General features: G+C 42.4%; 1 long non-coding RNA gene across 3 annotated transcripts; it reads left to right on the top strand.

Moving 5' to 3' along the window:
• The first annotated feature begins 5,049 nt into the window (after positions 1–5,049).
• Positions 5,050–9,656, top strand: LOC146677190 (uncharacterized). 3 transcript variants are annotated; one of them, XR_014913357.1, is made up of 4 exons: positions 5,050–6,539; positions 6,666–8,952; positions 9,084–9,220; positions 9,553–9,656. It is a non-coding gene; the product is annotated as an uncharacterized LOC146677190 (long non-coding RNA). The 3 variants fall into 3 exon arrangements; XR_014913358.1 differs by having other exon boundaries at positions 6,666–8,748; positions 8,858–8,952; positions 9,084–9,645; XR_014913356.1 differs by having other exon boundaries at positions 9,084–9,645.
• Positions 9,657–13,983: the final 4,327 nt, after the last annotated feature.

Genomic DNA, 13,983 nt, shown 5'->3' with positions numbered 1-13,983 from the left:
CTTTTACCTTTCAATACGGATGGTCTGTTTATGTTTTGATCCAGAGCAGTTTTTGGGCAGCTGAAGAGGAGAAGTCTATCTTATGGCCAACCTCTGGCTGTATATTGGTCATATTACCCAGCAAAACCCAGTATGCAGGTTCATCTGTAACAGTCCTTGTGCCACAGATCTGCACTGTTGCTTCTACATTAAACAGAAGAGCAGCGCCATGGATGCAGGTCTCCACGACTCCGGCCATACAGGTGCAGTGGGCGGCTTCAACCTCCCTGTGATGCTCACAATGACCCAATGCTGGTTCATTCAGTCTTTGAGAGTGCAGTACCTGAAACATACAAAGTTAATTTAAAGACAAGGACTCTAATGAGCCAAGACCGACATAAATGTGTTTTATCTACTTTCAAATCCATTTTATCATAAATGTAACAAAGTATTTAGAAAGTTAGCACATACATGTAATTTTTCATTTTTTTATGTATCCATCTATAGAACGCTGCATGTTATATTCCAAATCTGCCTGTTCTCTTTCAGAAACCTGCCTTCAGAAAATGAAACTAAAGTATGTAATGCAAGGATGTGATCACTTTCAAGATGGAGAAAGCATAAAGTTTGACTTTAGGTGACAATTATGGACACGTAATATGATAAGGAGATTTTGCAGGTCATTAATCAATGTATTATAGTAAAAAATTTATTTTTTGTGACACAGGACACAAACATGGAAGCAAGATATATAATTAGGATTATTTATAATAAATATGAATAAATAATTGCAATTTCTTTAACCACTTGAGAATAACTAAATCCTTCAGGACAATGTCACATCAGTGCACTGAACTCACTATGGCTACGTTCACACTGCAGGTCTTAATGCTCAATTCCGATTTTTTTTTAATTTAAATCTGATTTCGTGTCTGCTTGTTCACACTACAAATAAAATGTGACAGCAAACGCGCTCCTTTGTGAACCACCAAAGTGGCCCACATACGCAAAAGCAGACGTCACACACAACACGCTCTGTTCAGACCCAGACCAAACAGTATTGTTTGACTGATGGCCCTTAATATAAAGACTTGTTTCAGACTTTATGTCACGGTTTGCCGAGGCAGGCCGTGTGGATTAATAACGGACCCAAGATGCAGACTGCTGAAGTGGAGGGTGAGCTTTATTTACAACCGGAGAAGTACAACAAAAAGGGATGGCGAGAAACAGAACGGTAAAAACTATAAACTGGGAAAACTAAACTAAACACAAAACCAGAACACGAACGAGGGTACCTTGCAGGGAGAATGACCAGGAAGCCGGCGGAATAAACACAGAATGGCGGCGGGGAAATAATGCAGACGAACCAGCAACTAAGACAGGAAACACAACTTAAATACACTCAGAGAACACAGGGAGATTACACACAGGTGGGAAACACAGCTGGGAGTGATTAACATGACGAGACTAGGAAGGCAACTGAAAACACTCACATAAGACGCAGACCTTCACAATAAAACAGGAACTTACACATGAAAGGACACAAACTAAGAAACGCGGACTAGACGGGCAGAACACACGGGCAGAACAGAGTAAACACTAACCAGAGGAAGAACAGAACCAAAATCGCGAAGAGAAAACACAAAATGCTAGTTCAAAAGGACCCAGGATCATGACACTTTACGTTGTCCAAGTTTGCTTTAAGTTATTTTGTTATTTATATATGGCCTAATAATGATCCTTATTGTTGTTTTAGAGAGGAGCGGTGCTTCAAAGGATAGTTGCAGATTTCTGTCAGAATCTGCAGATTATACAGTATAAATAAAATGTTCACGTTGTCTTCCCAACAGTTTCACTAACATCTGCACGGGATGCACATGAAGCGCTAATGTGTTCTGTCTTCTCCAGCGCTGATAATTGACATATGTTTTGTGTCAGTGAAATAAAAGACAGATTTAAGGCGACATGACCATTCAAACAGCAGTTGCTTTCTAAAACATCAGATATGTATCGGATTAAGTACCACATACGAAAGTGACCCAGATCGGATTTGAAAATATCGGATTTGTGCTGTTTTTACACCGTCATACCATGATTGGATATGGGTCGCATACCGTCAAAAAAGTCGGATTTGATGCGCTTTCGCGTGCAGTGTGAATTATATATATGTATATATATATATATATATATATATATATATATATATGTATATATATATTATATTTCGTTCTCATGGATGCCTGGATGATAAACTCAATTGTTACACATGGTAGAGCAGAACGCTGATCATTTTATTACAGATGAAAGACTTTAGATAGTTTTTCAACTCTCAGTGATGCCACAGTGATCCTGTGATTTATGGACGTGCAGCGGAGTTTGAGCCCAGACACGGCTAGTGACGTCAGACTTAAAGACCGGATAAAGAGTGATATGAACATATCTATAACTTAGGGGAATGAAAATGTCTGGAACACACCAACAGATATTTGGAGATGGAAGAGAACTGGATATCAGCTCATCTCACAGCTGCTATCCAGACTAGACGCCTTCTTTTGTAACATTTTGTAACGCCCTCTTTTGTAACATTTAAATAGTAAAATTCCAACTATTAAATATAAATCACTAATGTTTAAAAGATTTTAATTTCCCTGTTTCCCATTATTCTTATTTCGTTTTTTCATTTTTTTAGGTTTCCTTTCTTAATTCCTACGTGAATGGTGACATATTGTCACAGTCAAGAAACAAGTGAGTAACAAAATGTTTTTATTTTGTTCATACTTTTATACCTTGTAGCACCACACATTAAGACCTATGTAATTGTCTGTGAGCGCCCATTGAATTTATTTTAATCGTACTATCTGCGTATCATTTTGAGTGAAAAATGTTTTTAGGCTTCATCTGCCTGCTAGACAGATTATGTGTCAAATCAAAAAGGAACATAGCCCTACAGTAAATAAGTACACATACAGAAATCAGCACATAGAGACATTGACCCTTGAAATTCTTTAACACTAACATCTTTTTCAACAGTTCTTCTTTGCCGAAGGGCTCAATCCATTTTTAGAAATTTGTTTAAAAATAAGTGAAATATAAATCAATTATTCATCCATCCAGATCTCTAATTCTTCCAATTCACTTCAATTCAATTCAATTTTATTTATATAGCGCCAAATCACAACAAAAGTCACCTCAAGGCGCTTCATAGATACAGAGAAAAACCCAACAATCATATGACCCCCTATGATCAAGCACTTTGGCGACAGTGGGAAGGAAAAACTCCCTTTTAACAGGAAGAAACCTCCGGCAGAACCAGGCTCAGGGAGGGGCGGGGCCATCTGCTGTGATTGGTTGGGGTGAGAGAAGGAAGACAGGATAAAAGACATGCTGTGGAAGAGAGACAGAGGTTAATAACAGATATGATTCAATGCAGAGAGGTCTGTTAACACATAGTGAGTGAGAAAGGTGACTGGAAAGGAAAAACTCAATGCATCATGGGAATCCCCCGGCAGCCTACGTCTATTGCAGCATAACTAAGGGAGGATTCAGGGTCACCGGGTCCAGCCCTAACTATATGCTTTAGCAAAAAGGAAAGTTTTTTTAAATATCATTCCCTAATTCTTCTAAATCTTGTATCCCAAGTAATAACTATTCTAAGAATTAAAAACATATCACTAAAAGTTTAAACACCACATTTCCCCATTCAAAGTAATTCTTTAATTATTTTGTAATTATATCATAAATTTAGAAGTATACATCTTAACCTTTAAGAATTTAAGATTAGACCATGAATGTGTTTTGAACATACTGTATGCAAATTGTTTTACAAGTCAAACATTATTTTGTAGACAGATAGATTTGTCTTTTGGACATGAAGGGGAGTTAAGCTCAACAGTGAGTACATTCATGAACACATTAGTGTGACTACTTATTTACGCATATATTTCTTTATCAAAACGTATACTTATTTTTTTTAAAGAGACAGCTCAGGGCTCTAGAGTGCGACCAATTTGGTCGCAAATGCGACCAAATTTTTCAGTGGTGCGACTAAAAATAAATATTTTGTTCCGGTAACAAAAAAAAAATCTCTGTAACTCTCTGTGTGGTCAACAACAGACACACATTATGCCCCTATCGTGGACTAAACCAATCAGAGATAGTCAGGGGCGTGACCTCTCTGATTGGCCGTGGTCCAGTTGAAAGTGCAGGTGGAAGAGAGAGGTGAGTAGCTTGAATAAAGCGATATCAATTCATTAACGGATTCCACACAAAGACCTAAACACGGAGCGGACCCAACACATCAGAATCAGCTTCGTCTTTCTCGGCTTTCTCACCCGACGGCCTGAACACGGACACGCTGTCGGAGATTAGCGATTCTTCGGGTCCGCGCTGTGTTTACGTCTTTTTGCGCTGATTCTGAGCTGCAGGTTTTGCCTCTCTCCAACCAAAATTCACCGAGCCAGCAGCAAAAGAAGCAGCAAAAGAAGCAGCAAACTGCGCTTCACATTTGATCAATGTCGTCATGAATTCCCTCTGACTTTTGCTGTTTTGCTTCCACCACGATAAAAATCACACTTCCGGTGTTCCAGATCTACTGGCGTTTAGATCAACTGGCGTTGGTCGAACAGATGTGTGGCAGTCTTGCGTTTCAGTAGCTCCTACCGACAAACCAGCAAAAAAACGCCAAATGTGTCATCTGTGACACTTGTGAGGTTGTCTCAAACACACTCCGTCAGTCTTGATGCTGTTGAACAACAAAATGTTTAAAAATGTGGCGAGTTTACCTGGTGATATCCTCATGCGCGACGCGATCGCGAAAACAGCAAACAAGTAACACCACGCCGATGTTGTTCACAGGACAGCAAGAGTAAACGATCGGGAGACTCTTGTCGTCGTTATCGTTCCCCTCGCACGGTTTATTTCTCCGAATTCAGCGTTTTTGCTTCACAACTACAGCGTGCTGTTTACTTTGTGCACTAACATGGAGTCGAGTCAACCAGCGCCACCTCTGGCCAAGTGCCACAGCCTACAGCCAGATCAACCTGTGACACACATCTGCACCACGTTTGAATTCGTGTCATGCACATTTGTACCTTTCAATTGTGTCTGTTTGTGCGTCATGCAAATAAACCTTTGAAATGAATGAAATGATATCATGTATTTATTATCAGCCTACATTTGTACAAAATGCCAAATGACATACACATAAGAATCACCATCCTGATATCAATACTTTTGCCCATACGAAAAATGTCGTGAACACACTAATATTTCACCAGTGTTGTAACATCACATGTCGTTAGCATAGTCTGCCTGTGTCTTCCCTCTGCAAACAAACATGTTAGAGTTGGTTGTGATATACAGTCTGCATAAGTGTGGTCAATCTAATAAACATTTATAAGGAGATGGCAGTTACTGTGAATGTACAGCAGTTACACAGTGATTAGTAATAAACAGTCAGACAATGACCCTGACAATCTCATTCAATCTTGCAGATTGCACCTTCTGTGGAAAGTGGTACCACACGGTGTGTGTGGACTTCCCCTGTGCAGAAGGCGACTACAAATGTTGTGGGTGCTAAATAAACAGAAAAAATTGATCCCTGTTGTCTTTGCTTACCGATTGTTTTTAGTGTTGACAATCCACATTGCTGGCATTGCATCTTTCAACATGTTTGTGGGTAGATTTGGATGTACCAGGGGTAAGTGCAGCCACTCAGCCTCTACTCAATGTGATCATAGCAGCAGGTGCAGATGTGTCACAAGTTAATCTAGTAGTGGGCTATGGTCATGTGTTAGTGGTGGGAACAGTCATATCCACTCACTCTCACTGGCTGTTTATTACTAATCACTGTGTAACTGCTGTGAATTCACAGTAACTGCCGTCTCCTTACAAATCTTCATTGGATTAACCACACTTATACAGACTGTATATAACTCCAGCCATGTTGATGGATTGCCTATATTGGCTGGAAATATTCATTTTCAGGGAAAAGACACAGACAGACGATGCTTACAGGATGTGATGTGACAACACTAATGAAATATTGATGTGTCATATTTGTCCAAGGCGTATTTCATTGTTATGGAAAAAGAGAATATTAAAATCATGATGACCAATTGGAGTGGTGATTTCTATGACTTTGTGTATATAATTTGGAATTTTGTACAAATGTAGGCTGATAATAAATACATGATATCATTTCATTCTTTCCAAAGGTTTATTTGCATGACGCACAAACAGACACAATTGAAAGGTACAAATGTGCATGACACGAATTCAAACGTGGTGCAGATGTGTCACAGGTTGATCTGGCTGTAGGCTGTGGCACTTGGCCAGAGGTGGCGCTGGTTGACTCGACTCCATGTTAGTGCACAAAGTAAACAGCACGCTGTAGTTGTGAAGCAAAAACGCTGAATTCGGAGAAATAAACCGTGCGAGGGGAACGATAACGACGACAAGAGTCTCCCGATCGTTTACTCTTGCTGTCCTGTGAACAACATCGGCGTGGTGTTACTTGTTTGCTGTTTTCGCGATCGCGTCGCGCATGAGGATATCACCAGGTAAACTCGCCACATTTTTAAACATTTTGTTGTTCAACAGCATCAAGACTGACGGAGTGTGTTTGAGACAACCTCACAAGTGTCACAGATGACACATTTGGCTTTTTTTTGCTGGTTTGTCGGTAGGAGCTACTGAAACGCAAGACTGCCACACATCTGTTCGACCAACGCCAGTTGATCTAAACGCCAGTAGATCTGGAACACCTGCACAGCTCTCTCTCTCTCTCTGTACTTCAGGAACAGTTTCCCGTCTCAAATCTGTTTTCTGCATTATTCATTCGCTTATTACCCACCAGTCTAGCGTTGTTTACAGTGCTTTTTCTTTTTTCACTTAAATGACCTTGGACAAGAAAGCCTAATTTCTGCTGTTCAATACTGAAGAAATTTTAATTTCTTAAAATTATGCAAAATTGCAGAATATTGCAGAATATTTTTAAGGTTATCTGCTATAAAAAGCCAGACCAGGAAAATCTCCTTCATGTTTTCCTGTGTTTTATTCTCAGTTACTTTCACACAAAGGCCTCTGCTGTGATGTTCACAATTATGATGAAGTCAGTACTGATAAATGATCAGAATTATAATATTTCTGACTGTCTGAGGCTAAATTGAATCAAATCAGGACTTTGAGAACCGGAATTGAATGGATTATAGAAATCAGTGATGATACTCAGCCCTAGTGAGCAGCCTAGGCCTGAGAGAAGTGGATGTAGCTGTGGGTAATAAGAAAAGATGAAAAGAACTATTGATAACTTTTTTGTTAAGTTAAGGCCTGATCTGTCTGAAATTCATAGCCAGTGCTCTGACACGGTGCCATCAATATTTGAATGCTGAAAAAGCACAGTGTATCCAGAAAACACATTATATGCTGCAATAAATGCACTGCCCAAGTGTCCCCTCTCCCCACGGCCTTTCAGCAGCAGACAGCAGCAAACAGGTCGTCAGAGGAGGCCAAGATGATGATTAAGTTTAACATTTTCTACAATATTGACAAAGCACTTTAAGCACAAGTTTGTTAGTTAATAATTTAGAAATTAATATTGTCTGTATGGACTTCCACCCCCCAAAGAAAGTGCACATGTAAAACTGCGGTGTTAAGCGATGCGGTTGAAAAATTTGAGTGCGCCTAACTTTTGTGCCGGTACGCCTAAATTTTTAAAGTTGGGCGCCCATGTCAAAAAGTTAGTCTAGAGCCCTGCTGAGCTTTTTTCAAATAGTTAACTGTCAGCAAATATACTGCCTTAAAAATTTTAATCACCTTATTTACGTTTAATATAAATACACTGAAGTTTTAAATCGTTCAGCATTGCCTGCACCTTCAGAGGATTTATGTTTACATGGATTTTAAAATAATTGTTTATAACATTTAAAAAACGTTTTAAAAATCTATTTCATAAAAGAGAGGATACTGAATTAAAACTAAAACTATGTATGAGGAGCTACCAGTATTTGTGTCACGGGACCGAGTGGTCTGTACTGAACTGGACTCAGGCGCAGAAACCCAGAGCAGAGACAGCAGATGGTGTAACAATATTTTATTAGGCTTAAGTGCTAGAAACGTAGAAAGGACAAAAACAATAAGATGTGGAGTTTGATGTGGCGTGGCCTGGGAAACGTGGCTAGGGTGAGGGAATGGGGCCTGAGATGCAGAGTGGAGCTGAGCAGGGAACAGTCACACTGAAGAGAGAAGACAGTGGAGTTAGGGAGGTAGTGGAGGTAGCTCTGAAGTGGTAAGTTGTAAGTATAGCAATTCTTACTTGCAGTAGGGGACACAGAGTGTTGAGAGGGGAGTGACGAGAATCCAGGGGAGCTGAATGGCGTGGCAAGTAGTGATGGGACGTTCTGTATCGAGGCTTCGGAGCGTGTGTCGAGTAATGGAGGGGGCGTTTCCGCGAAGCGCGTATCGAGGCTTGCTTCATTTATGGGAGGAGCTGAAAATGATGACGTCCGAAGCCTCGCTGCCCGGCTGTACCACGTGACTGGTTCATGAAGTGGTTCGAACTTTGCCGCGACATATGACAGCGATATAAACCCCTCAGACTTCATTCACAATGTGGGTGTTTGATGGAGAGTTGCGGTTAGTGAGAGTTTGGAGACCGTTTGGAGGTTTATGAGAGTGAGGAGAGAAAGTCAGGAGAGAATAGAGCCAGCTAAGAAGAGGAGGATGTCCTCCCCTGTGTGGGAACATTTTGATCTTATTCCTCCCAACAAGGTATGTAAATTTCTACAGAAGATGTATTTTCATGATACTGATGGTGCAATACAATTTATGTTGAGCTGTCTTGACTTTTGTACAAGGTGAAGTGTTTGCTGTGTGCCAGGGAGCTGGGATATAACAGCAACACCTCATCCATGCTTAGGCACTACAGAGCTTTGCATGAGAATAAGGGGGACACCGATTGTGGAGCAAGACCAGGTGAGCCATCAAATGCAATGATAATATAGCATGCAGTAATGTTACTAAATGATATAACAATATTATACAACTGTTATAAGTTACGTATGTGATATTTATATATGTGCTTTATCTTTATTGTCTTTCCTCAGGAGAACAATCTCAAATAGATGAAGACCTGGTCAGCATGGTGATTGAGGACTCCCAGCCATTTAGCATTGTGGAGGACAAAGGATTCAAAAGATTTGTTAAATCATTAAATCCTAGCTATGTTCTCCCCACTAAAAAGGTCATAAAAGCAGTGAAAATTTAGTTTTTACAGAATAAAATGTGAACAGGCAGGACTGAGGCTCAGTGTGTAGCTGTCCATACCTCAACGTTACAAAAGCACAACCACTGTCCACACCCCAACCACACCTCACCTCACAGTAAATGATCATTTCCATTTCAAGCATTTCCAAATAATCATTTCCCATACTGCCACTATAAATATACACAGTATACTGCCATCACTACAATATACATGTTTTACACACTCCTTTTGTTGTTGACATTTACAGGCTGTGTGCAAAATGCCACACTCTTCAAATTCATGCCAGCTATTATTTTTACGTCCAGTAGGTGTCCTGCTAGAGCAAATGAAGCTTCATGAAGCTTCGCGTTGGGGTGAACCAATTGGATGAAAAGCTTCAGTGCTTCATGGGGCTTCATCTGCCCATCACTAGTGGCAAGGCTGACCTGAGATCTGGGGTCTTCAGATGGAGTGTGATGGCAGGCAGGTGAGGCACAGAGTGATTTTCCAAGTGATTGCTTGGTATCATGAGTCCGGAGGTAGAGCGTGAGCCAAGGTGAATCCAGCAACTGCAGCACAAGAAAGTCTTGTTAACAAGATAATCACAGCGAGAACTTGAAGCATAAGGGCCTGTTACCAACATGGGTTGATGACGAACTGGCAGTGAATGAACATCAATGTGCGGCTTAAATCCCTCTGGCTTGATTGCCTGCAATTGGCTCCAGGTGTGTGGGAACTGGAGGAGGTGGCCCTGTCCAGGGGCGGATCCCATGTAGGTTCAGGAGCCTTATGAAAATTCCAGCCACCCACCACAGACCATCAAAATTTGCTACACTACCAGCAAGGGAATTTTCTTTAGAATACGCATTCCTGACAGAAACACACCTAAATAAATAAATGAATCTCACCCCAACCATTCGTGGCAAATGGCCGTCTCTCCCCCGTCCTGCCAGATGTTTTGTCCTTTTAAAAGAAGATTTTCCTTTCTCACTTTTCACAATTGCTCCAAGACAGTAGGAACAGTTACTGACCAAACTAAATTAAATAAATACAATATACTATATGGTTACTAAATATAACAGAATAGCTCTAATAGGTACAAATAGTTCTAATAATAAAAACCTCAATACACTGCACAAATTAAATATATATAGTTGACATTGAGGTAATGTAAAGGTGTAAAATTTCCCTTTCTGTGTAGAGCATGTGCAGATAATAAGGCTGTATAACTATGGCAGTGTGTACTGTGCTTTAGTTGGGGAAGTTGCACAGAGATATCGAAAGGCAGGAATTATTTCTTGTGTTGTTCAGTGGTGCATTTGTCAGCCTTTCACTGAGCGTACTCCTGTGACCAGCACGTCATGGAGTGGCTGGCATTGTCCAGCATTGTCCTTGTTTCGGACACCATGTGCCTCACCCAGACCAGCCTGAGGGACTCCGACTCCATCCTCACAACATTACTGGCCTTGTGGACCAGTTTATTGAGCCAGTTGACATTTGCAACCCTCAACCTGTTGCCCCAGCATGCAACAGCAAAGAGGATGGCACTGGCCACAACAAACTCATAGAAAATCCTCAGCCACCTCAAAAAAGTTACTTGGGCCCTCTAGAGTGCAGTAGTGTTTTCTACCCAATCCATTTTTTTTCAATGTGTATTTATATTTACAGTGCTCAACCCCTTGGATAGAAACAGGAATCACAAGTTTCCTGGTCTTCAGTCAATTATTTGGTCTTTCTTACACTGAACAGCAGAATCATCTGCAGTTCAATGTGACAAAAGAGTGCACCGGCACCCAGCACTCCATCTCATCACCCTCAATGTTGCATTCAAAAACTGCAGAATCATGAGAAAACTTCTGAAGATGGCAGGTCTCTGTGCAGTGGCTGAAGTTTGAGGTGTAGAGAGTGAAGAGGAAAGGGGAGCAGATGGTCCCTTGTGATGCCCCTGTGTTGCCCATCATTTTGTCAGACACCTTGTGTGGAAGATGGCTTTGTTGTGGTCGTCCTATCAGGTAATCAATTATCCAGGACCAAGGGTGGCCTTACAAGGCCGTAGCCGATTTATGAAGATTATTGTAATATTCCGTTCTCAAACTTACGAATAACGCATTCTTAATCTGCTTCGTGAGCCACCATTTTCTTTATTGCCGCTCGTTCAGTCCAACATAACACACCCCCACTTACATAATCCGACGCGCCCCGCTGCCACTACGGCGAACCACAAGGGGCAATCAGCACAGAGTGCAAACATTATGAACAATACAACATCTCCCTTTTTTTTAAATGTCTGCCAGTTATGCAGCTGGTGTGCATTTCAAAATAGAGCATCCTGAACATGACGATAAGCAACAGTTTTTCAACACTGTCATGTGTAAAATTACTGCGTCATGAGAACAACAACAACAATGCAACACAGGATATGCACTCATTAGTACATCGACATTCGACATGTTTATCCCTTTTGTTTTTCTTAGGACAGCGATCCGCCTACACCCTTTACAATCACAAGTCAAAGATGACCCTTGGTTTGACCACTCGTCCTGATCTGGTGGTCAGTACAGAGCTAGTGTCCATGGTTGGTGTTTCAGTGTCTCTAGATGGTGACAGGGGCTCTGCTTGTTGTTGAGCTGCACTATCAGGCTGGGTTACCAGATCGGGTCCTGGTGCTGAAGGTGCCGGTGACACCTTAGCACCTCTCAGGTGCCGTTGGTTATGCTGTATAGTCTGTCGCCAGTGTGGATCACAAAAGAGCGGGCAGTTTCTGCAGGTCGGATGATGACAGCCGGTTTCTAGCGTCCGGACTCAAGCTGAAAGCGGATGTGGTCCCCCTGCTGCAGTAGTGGTGTGGCGCAGCGATTGTAGTAATGCCTCTGATGCTCTTGTCTTTCCATCTGTGTTTTTTGCACAACCGTCTGGCTTATGATGCGAGGTACCAGCTGGTATCCGGTGATGGGAAGCACTGAGCGTAGACGTCGACTCGTGAGGAGCTGCGCAGGTGATCTGAAGCTGTCAACTGGCGTGTTCCTTTGCTCCAATAGAGTCAAGTAGGGATCTACTCCCTGAGTATGAGCTTTATCCCGAACTGATTTGGCCGACTTGACTGTTCTTTCGGCAAGGCCGTTGCTTTGTGGGTACAAGGGGCTTGAGGTCGTGTGGACAAAGTCCCATGTAACTGCAAAATCCTTGAACTCTCGAGAACTGTACTGTGGGCCGTTATCTGAGATAAGCTTCTCTGGTATACCGTGTCTGGCGAATATGGCCTTGAGTTTTTTGATGACGGACCCTGCAGTGGTAGAGAATAGCCTTTCAACCTCAAAGTAGTGGCTGTAATAGTCCACAACTACTAAGTAGTCCACGCCATGTGAAGAGATCCGAGGCCACGGCCTGCCATCGTCTCTCAGGAATCTGGTGTGGAATGAGGGGTTCTTTGGGGTTCGCTGCGCACCTCTCCTGACATATGAAACAGTTTTCCACCGTGGCAAAGATGTCCTTGCCCATGCCTGGCCAGAAGAGGGCATCCCTTGCTCTCTGCTTACTCCTCTCAATCCCCATGTGCCCAGTGTGGATTCTCTCCAGCATATTGTTTCTTAGGGCTGTTAGCATTATGATTTTGTCACCTTTGAAGATGATGCCATGGAAGTGCGAGATTTAATCTCTGAAATTCCAGAAGTCCAAAAGGGTTTTAGGGCATTTTTTCCTGTCCTCAGGCCAGTCATCATGCACGGTTTGCTTCAGCAGGGTGAGCTGCGGGTCGCGTCCTGTTGCAGCCTGTAGTTCTGAAAGCTTTTTGTCACTTACTGGGAGGCTGTTTATCACTGAGTGGACCTGGTCCTCCATGCCTTCGCTTAGCGTGCTGTCTTGGTCGAGCAATGGTTTCCTGGATAGTGTGTCGGCCACGGGTATGTCTTTTCCGGGCCGGTGCACAATCTATATGTCATATCTCTGCAGCTGTAATAGCATGCGCTGCAGACGAGCAGGGGCTACAGAGATTGGCTTCTTCAGTATGTGCTCCAACGGCTTGTGGTCCGACTCGACGATGACTCTTCTGCCATATATGTAGGTGTGAAAACGCTTCTTTTTCGATCTGTGCATAGTTAACCACTGTTGGGGTCAGTGTCTTTGAAGCATATGCGGTTGGGTGTCCGTCCTGCATCAACACAGCTCCCAAACCATACTTGGATGCATCTACCTGTAGGTGTAGCTCCTTGGTCGTGTCGTAGTATGCCAGTATGGGGCCTGGTTCTCTGGTTATGAGATGCTTCATTTGCTGGAAGACTCTGTCGTGATTCTGATCCCAGACAAACTCCAAGTCTTGCTTGAGCAGCTGACGCAGCGGTGCGTTCACTTCTGATAGTCGCAGTGCGAATCTGGACAGGTAGTTCACCATTCCAAGTCAAAGGAGCTTGCAAAGAGAGTATTCCAAGCATTGTCTCTAGCTCATTCTTATTCTCAGGAGGCGGCATGTCTTTGATGGCCTGTAGTTTCTTTGGGTCTGGCTGGATGCCCTCCTGGGTGAGTTTGTGTCCAAAGTAACTCACTTCTGTGGCACCTATGACACATTTCTCTGGATTGAGACACACGACGGGCATGGCGTCTGGGTCAATGTGTAAGTCGCATTCTCCTGGGAATATGCCCTTGAACATATCAGCAAACTCCTCCATGACACTTGTGGTCTGTACTGACATGACCAGCTTGACTAGGTTTAGATCCAGGCATGCTCTCAACCAAGGGACAATCAGCACGGAGTGCAAACATTATGA

Source organism: Rhamphochromis longiceps, linkage group LG2 (genome assembly GCF_057381845.1).
Source record: "Rhamphochromis longiceps isolate RC_006_pf linkage group LG2, R_longiceps_female_GT1.1, whole genome shotgun sequence".
Taxonomy (NCBI): domain Eukaryota; kingdom Metazoa; phylum Chordata; class Actinopteri; order Cichliformes; family Cichlidae; genus Rhamphochromis; species Rhamphochromis longiceps.
The sequence above is the reverse complement of the archived record's forward strand: the minus strand, read 5'-3'. Positions and strand labels throughout refer to the sequence as shown.